Raw genomic sequence first — 7,726 nt, 5'->3', positions numbered from 1 at the left:
AAAAAATTGTCAATGGCGCTGACTTTGAGAAACCCTGCTATGGAGAGATGGTCATTTCTGATCCCAATCTGGAATTCCCAGTCACTAGACAGATAAAAATTCTTAGAGCCACCTCTGAATTAAACTGATAATGAAGCTAAAACAAGGAGTAAGCTATTTAGGTATAAAAATAAACTCAATTGAAAAACCATAGTCTGGTTTTCCAATGACTCCCTTTGAAAACTATACTAATATTATTGGAAGGCAACTGAGAGAAAGGGATGTAAAAAACAACAGAATTGGAAAGAAGAAAATAGCAAATAAGACAAGTCAACATATTACGGAAAATGAAAAATCCTTGAATCAATGCTATCTCATCTAGGATTCAAGTTTATCTATTCTGTTGAAAGTGTTTAGTTGGTGAGGAAAATGGTCAACGCAGGCCAACAAAAGGCAAGTTGACTTTTAGTGCTGCAACCAGAAAAGGCTCAGGAATGGGAAATGCTAGTTACTTCTGAAGGCAGGCTTGAAAGGTGAAGGAGAAGTATTGTGTAAAATTTCGTAGAAGGAGAAGTCTAGCCTGTAGATGTCTGCTATTTAATATGGTTACCACTAGCTGCATGTAGCTATTTAAATTATTAATTTAAATTAAATTAAATTTTGGCTGGGCATGGTGGCTCAAGCCTGTAAGAGGCAGAAATTGGCAACAGAGTGAGACCCCAATCTCAAAAAAAAAAAAAAGAAAAATTACAAAAAACAGATACAGACTTTAAGAATTCCAGAGATTAGAATTATCAGAACCGAAATATTATATACACACACACACAAGTGCACACACACTTGGGAAGATATATATGTATATTTACACACACACACACACACACACATATATATATGCACCCACATACCACATAGTGACGTTTTGGTCAACAAAAACAGGTCGCATAAGCCAGGCGCAGTGACCCACACCTATAATCCCAGCACTTTGGGAGGCTGAGGCGGGTTGATGGCTTGAGCCCAGGAGTTCGAGACCAGCCTGGCCAATGTGGTGAAACCCCGTTTCTACTAAAAACACAAAAATTAGCTGGGCGTGGTGGTGAGTACCTATAATCTCAGCTACTCGGGAGACTGAGGCAGGAGAATCACTTGAACCTGGGAGGCAGAGGTCATGGTGAGCTGAGATCGCGCTACTGCCCTCCAGCCTGGGAGACAGAGTGAGACTCCATCTCAAAAAAAAAATAAAAAACAAAAACAGATCACATGCATGATGGTAGTCCCATAAGATTATAATGGAGCTGAAAAATATCTGTAGCCTAGTGACATCATAGCCATCATAACGTAGCAGCACAATGCAGTACTCATGTCTTTGTGGTGATGGCGTAAACAAACCTGCTGCCAGTCCTATAGAAATATAGCACATACAATTACATACAGTTCATAATACTCGACAATGATAATAAACAACTATGCTAATAGTTTATGTATTTACTATACTATACTTTTTAATCATTATTTTAGAGTATACTCCTGCTAATTATTTTTTTAAAAAATTAACTGTTAAGGCTAGGTGCAGTGACTCACACCTGTAATCCCAGCACTTTGGGAGGCCGAGGCAGCGGATCAGGAGGTCAGGAGTTCGAGACCAGCCTGGCCAACATAGTGAAGCACCCGTCTCTACTAAAAATGCAAAAAATTAGCGGCACATGGTGGTGTGCGCCTGTAATCCCAGCTACTCAGGAGGCTGACGCAGGAGAATCGCTTGAACCCGGGAGGCGGAGGTTGCAGTGAGCCAAGATCAGTCAAGACTCCATCTCAAAAAAGAAAAAAATTAACCGTTAAACAGCTTCAGGCAAGTTTTTCAGGAAGTATTCCAGAAGAAAGCATTGCTATGATAGATGATAGCTCCATGTGTATTATTGCCCCTGAAGACCTTTCAGTGGGACAAGACATGGAGGTAGAACCAGTGATTCTGACCCTGTGTAGGCCCAGGGTAATGTGTGTGTTCGTGTCTTAGTACTTAACAAAAAGTTTAAAAAGTAAAAAAATTAAAAATAGAAAAAAATGTATAGAATAAGGATATATAGGAAGAAAATATTTTTGTACAACTGCACAATGTGTGTTTAAGCTAAGTGTTATTACAAAAGAGTCAAAAAGCTAAAGAAAATGTAAAAGTGTATAAAGTTGAAAGTTACCGTAAGCTATGGTTAATTTATTATTGAATAAAGAGAATTTTGTTTGTTTGTTTGTTTGTTTGAGACAGAGTCCAACTCTGTCACCCAGGCTGGAGTGCAGTGGTGTGATATTGGCTCACTGCTGCTTCTGCCTCCTGGGTTCAAGTGATTCTCCTGCCTCAGCCTCCCAAATAGCTGGGACTACAGACACATGCAACCACACTCGACTAATTTTTATATTTTTGGTAGAGACAGGGTTTCACTATGTTGGCCAGGCTGGTCTTGAACTCCTGAGCTCAAGCGATCTGCCTGCCTCGGCCTCCCAAAGTGCTGGGATTACAGACACGAGCCATCATGTCCAGCCTTTTTTAAACATTTTTTTTTAATAGGGACAGGGTCTCACTATGTTTGTTGCCCAGGCTGGTCTCAAACTCCTGGGCTCAAGCTATCCTCCTGCCTCAGGCTCCCAAAGTGCTGGGGTTATAGGCATCAGTCACCATGCAAGGCAATTTATTTTATTATGCTCCATAATTTATATTTATAACACAACAGTATTTTAAATGTACTAAATACTACAAAATAACTTATTTTTATTTTCTTTTATTTTTTAGGGGCTTTCCAGCAAAAAAAAAAAAAGAAAAAAACCTGAAGTCCTGATAGACAAATTCTAAAAGAGCTGTAACACTATAAAATAATTTTTAAGACAGTAAATTATTTCCAATCTAGAATTCTATACTCAACCAAACTGTCAATCAAGTATGAGGGTAATAATCGAGAATAAATATATAGATATATAAGATAGCCAAAAATTTCCTTCCCAGGTACTCTATTAATATTAGGGACTAAGCTAAGAAACAGGAAAATTTGGGATCCTGGAAACTGGGGATCCTATCCAAGGGAGGCAAAGATAGTGTCCAGGATATGGTAGGGAGGAGTTTCAGGATGTCAGCTTGAAGCCACAGTACAGATTGGAGCAGAAGTATGGAGAGTTCAAAGAAAGATATTTTCAATAAGCAATTAGAACTAATGGATTACATGATGCATTTGATCCTGTGGAACGGCATTGAGAGTTCTGTAAGGTTCAGAAACATTAGTGATAGGTACAAAGAAAACAAAATTTTTAAAGGACAACTGCTAATTGCAGACTTTTTTTTAAGTACAGAGAAACGAAAACATACTATTAGATCACGAGACTTAGCTGTAAGAAATATTTACATAGTAAGGCCAGGCGCAGTGGCTCACTCCTGTAATCCCAGCAGTTTGGGAGGCTGAGGCGGGAGGATCGCCTGAGCTCAGGAGTTTGAGGACAGCCTGGGCAAAATGGCAAAACCCCAGCTCTATAAAAAATACAAAAATTAGCTGGGTGTGTTGGCACACACCTGTAGTCCCAGCTACTCGGGAGACAGAGGTGGGATGATTATTAAGCCCAGGAGGTAGAGGTTGCACTGAGCCGAGATTGCATCACTGCACTCCAGCCTGGGCAACAGTTGAGACCCTGTCTCGAAAAAAAAAAAAAGAAAGAAAGAAAGAAAAAAGAGAAAAGAAAAGAAAGGAAAGCTGGGGGGAGGGGAGGGGAGGGGAGGGGAGAGAGGAGAAGAGAAGAGAAGAGAAATAAGGACTATGTACTGATTAAAACAGAAAATATGATAGAGCTGTATTGGAAGGTTGGGGAGGATGATCTGTAAGAATAGGGGTAGTGTAAGACAGCTAACAAACTTCTATGGTAGGAAATTAATACAATGTTTTAACTGAAAAAGAAATGGCAATTTAAGTGTAAGTGTGCTATTTAGAAATAGCCCATTTTAAAAAATACCGTAAAAGTAGCTAGCATTGCAGGTTATTGTTGCCTCTGAGAAGTGGGATTCCAGTGAAAGGGACAAAGGAAGGACTAATGCTCTTGGTTAAATGCATTAAAGTAGAATTAGACGTCTTAAATTATGTAAATGTTACTTTGGTTTGAAAAATAAAATAGCCGGGCGCCGTGGCTCACGCCTGTAATCCCAGCACTTTGGGAGGCCGAGGCGGGCGGATCATGAGGTTAGCAGATCGAGACCATCCTGGCGAAAATGGTGAAACCCCGTCACTACTGAAAACAAAAAAATTAGCCGGGCGTGGTGGCGGGCGCCTGTAGTCCCAGCTACTTGGGATGCTGAGGCAGGAAAATGGCGTGAATCTGGGAGGTGGAGCTTGCAGTGAGCCGAGATCGCGCCACTGCACTGCAGCCTGGGCGACAGAGCAAGACTCTGTCTCAAAAAATAAAATAAAATAAAATAAAAATAAAAATTAGGCCAGGCTCTATGGCTCATGCCTGTAATCCCAGCACTTTGGGAAGCCAAGGCCAGTGGATTGCTTGAGTCCAGGAGATGGAGACCAGCCTGGGCCACAAGGCAAAACCTCATCTCTATCAAAAATACAAAAAAATTAGTCTGGCGGCATGGTGGCTCACACCTGTACTCCCTGCTATTTGAGGGGCTATGGCGGGAGAATCACTTAAGCCCAGGGAGGTGGAGGCTGCAGTGAGCCATGATCGAGACACAGCACTCCAGCCTGGGTGACAGAGTGAGACCCTGTCTCAGAAATAAATAAATAAATAAATGTAAAAAATGCAACCAATTGGCCGGGCATGGTGGCTCACGCCTATAATCCCAGCACTTTGGGAGGCCGAGGCGGGCAGATGATCTGAGGTCAAGAGTTCGAGACCAGCCTGGCTAGCATGGTAAAACCCCATTTCTACCAAAAATAGAAAAAATAAGCCAAGCATGGTGGCGTGCACCTGTAATCCCAACTGCTTGGGAGGCTGAGGCAGGAGAATCGCTTGAACCTGGGAGGTGGAGGTTGCAGTGAGCCGAGATCATGCTATTGCACTCCAGCTTGGGCAACAAGAGCGAAACTCCATCTCAAAACAAAACAAAACAAAGTAGCAACCAATTTAAGACATAATGCACCAATAGCAAGGAGTCTTTCCATAAATTTGTTATAATTCCAAATATATGCTTTAGTTTCAAGGCAATAATTACTTTGCCAATCTTTGGGTGGCAATCAGACTTTTCAGCAGTATATATTTCAATGAACTCTAGAAATATACTAATCTTAATAACCTTTAATAAGTCATATTGAGGTAGGCATGGGACTTAACTCCAGAGGCAGGCCTAGGACATCCCACCAAATTGACAACTTGTGAAAACAGGGATGAGGCAGAAGCAGCTTTCCATAAGACACATGCACCAGTGCACCACCTCAGTTTACCATTGCCATGGCAACGCCTAGAAGTTACCACCCCTTTCCATGGCAACGACCTGATAACCCAGAAGTTACCATCCTTTTCTAGAAATTTCTATATAAATCACTTCTTAATTTGCATGTAATTACAAACAGGTATAAATATGAGTGCAGCACTGCCTCTGAGCTGCTCCTCTGGGCACACTGCCTGTGGGGTAGCCCTGCTCCACAAGGAGCAGTGCCTCTGCTGCTGCTGTGCACTGCAATAGTGTCTATTTGGCCCTCATATTTTCTTATTCATTTGATATTAGACTGAATATTATAGTTTCTTTGAAAAAAATGGAGTTTTTCATTGACAGAATCTTATTCATACGTATAGTTAGCAGAAACTTTCACTTTCAATCACCCAACCACCCCACCCCTTCCTGAGTCTATCAATATGTATTTATGTGTCTTTTTTTTTTTTTTTTTTTTAAAGAGACAGGGTCTCTGTCTTGACCCAGGCTAGGAAGGGTACAGTGGCACACCATAGCTCACTGTAACCTTGAACTCCCAGGCTCAAGTGGTTCTCCCACCTCAGCTTCTGGAGTAGCTAGGACTACAGGCTTGTGTCACCATTCCTAATTGCTTTCATTTTTGTAGCTAAGAGGTCTCGCTATGTTGCCTAGGTTGGTTTCAAATTCCTGGCCTCAAACAATCCTCGCATCTCAGCCTCCCAATCTTTTCCTTAGTACTTACTTTTTAAATCCTGCCTTGATAATGTATTACCCATTTATTCTGGGTCCTAGGCATTACTTGATTATTGATCATAACTCTTTAAGGTTGGTATTATATTTATTTAGGCTTTTTTTTTTTTTTTTTGAGACAGAGTCCCGCTCTGTCGCCCAGGATGGAATGCAGTGGCATGATCTCAGCTCACTGCAACCTCCGCCTCCTGGGTTCAAGCGATTCTCCTGCCTCAGCCTCCCAAGTAGCTGGGATTACAGGTGCCCACCACCACGCTAATTTTTGTATTTTTAGTGGAGATGGGGTTTCACCACATTGGTCAGGCTGGTCTCGAACTCCTGACCTCAAGTGATCTGCTTGCCTTGGCTTCCCAAAGTGCTGGAATCACAGGCGTAAGCCACTGCGCCCAGCCTGTATTAATTTTATAGAAGAGAAAATGGAGGCTCTGGAGTTTAGTACATTGAATTGTGTCCCCAAAAAAAATGCTGTAGTCCTTACCTTCAGTACCTGTGAATGTTTTTTAACTATAAACATGCTAAAACGCAGTCATACTAGATTAGGGTGGGCCCTAAATTCAATGACTAATGTCCTAAATCCAGTGACTGGAGAGGGAGATTTGGAGACACAGAGATCCAGAGTAAAGATACCTGTGTGAAAATGAAAGCAGAAATTGGAATGACACACCTATTACCAAGGTGTGCCAAGGATTGCCAACAGCTTCCAGAAGCTGTGGAGAGTCAAAGAAAGTTTGATCCCTTTCATCAGCTTTGAAAGTTCTTCTCACGAGCTTTCAGAGGGAGCGTTGCCTTGCTGAAAACTTGAATAAATTGTTGTTTTGAGCAACTCAGTTTGTGATAATTTGTTATGGCAGCCCTTGGAAACTAATACTAGGGGTTGAATAATTATCTCTGTTATCACACAACTAAAAAGTATCAAAGCCCAGATTAAAACGTTTTCTTAGACTTAGGCATTGGGTCAGCATCAATTTTGCCCAGATTTAGTGAGTTGAACATGTAATGAAAGGTCCAACTGCTCTAGACTCTTCAAATGTTCTACAAGTCTCCTAAGCACTGCTACAGTATGAGGATACAAAGAAGACCGTGATACAGTCTCTGCTTCCACGTAAGACCACCATTGCAACGTTATAACTGAGAATTCTTACAGTGAAAGAGATCTGACCTAATGAACTCCATCTTGCTTCTAACCTCCAAGCTGTCCTTGTTCTCCCGGGGGGTAGACTGAACTAACTTTGGGAGGAATTTAGTTTATAGTTTATGGTTTTAAACAAAGACAGCCCTTTCCCAAAACAAACCCCTTCCTGCCTGGGGACTAGACTGCCTTTGGAAGACTAAGAAATTAGCCCATGATTAGAAATTATGATTTAGGAGTCATGTAGCTGGAGGCTGCAAGATTCTGACCCTCCTCAAATTGTTCCTGGAGATAACATCACTATTGTAAAGCCTAAGATCAGTGCTTGAGATATTTTGCAGACCCTCCACTTGATGGATCAGCTGGCATAACCCAGATGGATAAACTGGCTCATCTGATCTTGTGGCCTCCACCCAGAAAGTGATTCAGAGCAACAGGACAGCTGTGACTTCATCTGTGATCCAACCAATCAGCACTCCTGA

The 7,726-nt window shown here is 41.6% G+C and overlaps 1 pseudogene; it reads right to left on the bottom strand.

The window, feature by feature from the left end:
• Window positions 1-2,759: 2,759 nt before the first annotated feature.
• Window positions 2,760-2,837, bottom strand: LOC116473984 (U7 small nuclear RNA; annotated as a pseudogene).
• Window positions 2,838-7,726: the final 4,889 nt, after the last annotated feature.

The sequence above is a fragment of the Hylobates moloch genome, unplaced genomic scaffold (assembly GCF_009828535.3).
Source record: "Hylobates moloch isolate HMO894 unplaced genomic scaffold, HMol_V3 SCAFFOLD_8, whole genome shotgun sequence".
In the NCBI taxonomy this organism is placed as follows: Eukaryota; Metazoa; Chordata; class Mammalia; order Primates; family Hylobatidae; genus Hylobates; species Hylobates moloch.
This window is presented reverse-complemented; position numbering and strand designations above follow the sequence as displayed.